A 2,086-nucleotide genomic window follows, 5' to 3' on the forward strand; every position below is an offset into this window, starting at 1 on the left:
CCACAGGAGGGGACTGGTTTGATGCTTCACCCCACGGCCCAGCAATGAGCCCCCCAACACCCCCTGTGCTCGGGGAGCCAGGTTTGCTGTGTGAATTCTGTGGGGCAGGTGCCGTCAGGCCTGGGCACTGGGATTAGTTACCAGTTTCCCTGGCCCTGGGGTGTTACTGCTCTTAGCTGTGATGGCCAGTGGTTAAGGCGTTGAACTAACAATCCAATAGGGTTTTCCTGCGCAACTTTAAATCCTGCTCACAGCAAGGCCGGTGTTTTGGCCACACCCCTAACCAAGGCAGCAAGCTTCACAACCCCTGAGGCACTCCCAATTACTGCTCCCTCTAAGAGTTTCCATCCATGAGGTGAGTGAGTTTTGTCTTGTGCACCAATAATGAGGTCGTGTGCTCCTGTTCGGACCTGAGCCCTGTGGCACCTGCCAGTTACTAACAAACATCTGAGATGAGGGGTAAGTAACCCACAAGCGGCAAACAAGTCAATTTCCCAGCTCTACCCCTTGCTCCCATGCAGCTGGGAGCTTGTGCTGGGTCTCCAGCCTCAGCCTCCCGAGTTACTGCCCCAACCCCCTCCCACGCCCATACTCCTCCTCACACCCCCACCCCACACCAGATCCTGCCCTCCTACCCCCGTCCTGCATCCCAGTTGCTGGCAGCCCCATCCCGCACACTGAACCCCTCAGAGCTGTCCCCAACCCAGAAACTAAGTGGGTCCACAAAATCCACTAGTTCTGCAGCCCCGGAAAAGTAAATCTGAACCTCAGTCCTCCCTGTCCCTTCCCCTCACGCCATGGGGGCTGGAACGCCAGAGGAGGAAGGTGTCTTAGTTGGGGGCCACATCAGAGAGGGCTGGGGGCCTTTGGAAGAGTTTTTTTGTTTCTCACTTTTGCAGCCCCCAATTTTTCTGTGGGTCGGTGGCACCTGACCCACAAAAAGTTCCTCACCCCTGCCATAAATAAAGCAACATTGAAACCTTTTTGTGCTGGCCGTAATGTTTTCCTTTATTTAACATGAAGTCTGATCAACTAACATGAGACAGTTCAAATACTTAATCTATTTAATAATTTACATTTAACTCTTCTCCCCAGCTGTAATTATGTCGTTAGTAGCGAGTGTCCATTAGCAACTCATAGTCCATGGAAAGGTTTGGGGAGGGCCGGGGTTCAGCAAAGAGGTGAGGTCTTGGGGAAGGACGGGATAGATCCTGGCTTGCCCTGACATTTAAAAAGTGACCTTGGGGTAGGAGAAAGGGAAAAGCTGAGACAGAGGAACACACACACCCTCTCCCACATGTGGCCCTGAGCAGCCTCTGGATGTTCCCTGTGTGAGCCCCAGAACCAGCCCTGAGTGAGTGGGGGGGACGACAGGGGATCAGCTCACACATGCCAAGGGCAGAACATGAGCCCTGCAAGGCAGCAGTGACATCACAAGGGCCTTTTGCAGCACCTTAGCTCATTGGCTGGGAGGCAGTGACCTCACAGAGGGTCCATGGTGACAGCCCGGTGGGACAGGGGCAATCTCAGAGTGCCCTATGGCCTGGCTGCCTGGAATCTCCTTTGTGAGGTTTCCCCTTGAGGGCAGAAGGGACTGAGGGTCCCATCTGGGAGTGTCTCTGTGGAGATTTCCCCTTTCCCCAGGCTGCAGTGGGAGGGCCTGGGGCAGGCAGGGCTGATACTGAACTGAAGAGAGATCTGGGAGAATCAAGAGGAAGGGCTGCAAACACCAATGAGGATGGGATTTGAACCCATGCGTGCAGAGTAAAATGGATTAGCAGTCCATCGCCTTAACCACTCAGCCACCTCATCTGAACCCTAAAAAATTGCTTCAAGCCACCCAAAGTCAGCACTTCAAGGAACCTTTGTGCCACTTTCTGGCTGGCCAGGGACACCCAGGGCTGGAAGGTTTTGGCTTTTCACAATGTTCCCAGGGCTGTTATACAAAGCTCAGTGCTGGTAACAAACCCAAACACCCCCTGGCTACATCTACCCTGCAGGCTTCTTACACAAGAACTGTTAGGTGCAACAGCATGTCCACACTGCCATGTGCTTTTGCACAAGAACCTCCATGGCAGTGTGAACG

At 53.7% G+C, this 2,086-nt stretch overlaps 1 non-coding gene across 1 annotated transcript; it reads right to left on the bottom strand.

The window, feature by feature from the left end:
* Positions 1–1,730: 1,730 nt before the first annotated feature.
* TRNAS-GCU (transfer RNA serine (anticodon GCU)) lies at positions 1,731–1,812 on the bottom strand. The gene has a single exon. It is a non-coding gene; the product is annotated as a tRNA-Ser (tRNA).
* Between the last annotated feature and the right edge of the window lie 274 nt (positions 1,813–2,086).

This window comes from Pelodiscus sinensis, chromosome 31, assembly GCF_049634645.1.
Source record: "Pelodiscus sinensis isolate JC-2024 chromosome 31, ASM4963464v1, whole genome shotgun sequence".
NCBI lineage: Eukaryota > Metazoa > Chordata > Testudines > Trionychidae > Pelodiscus > Pelodiscus sinensis.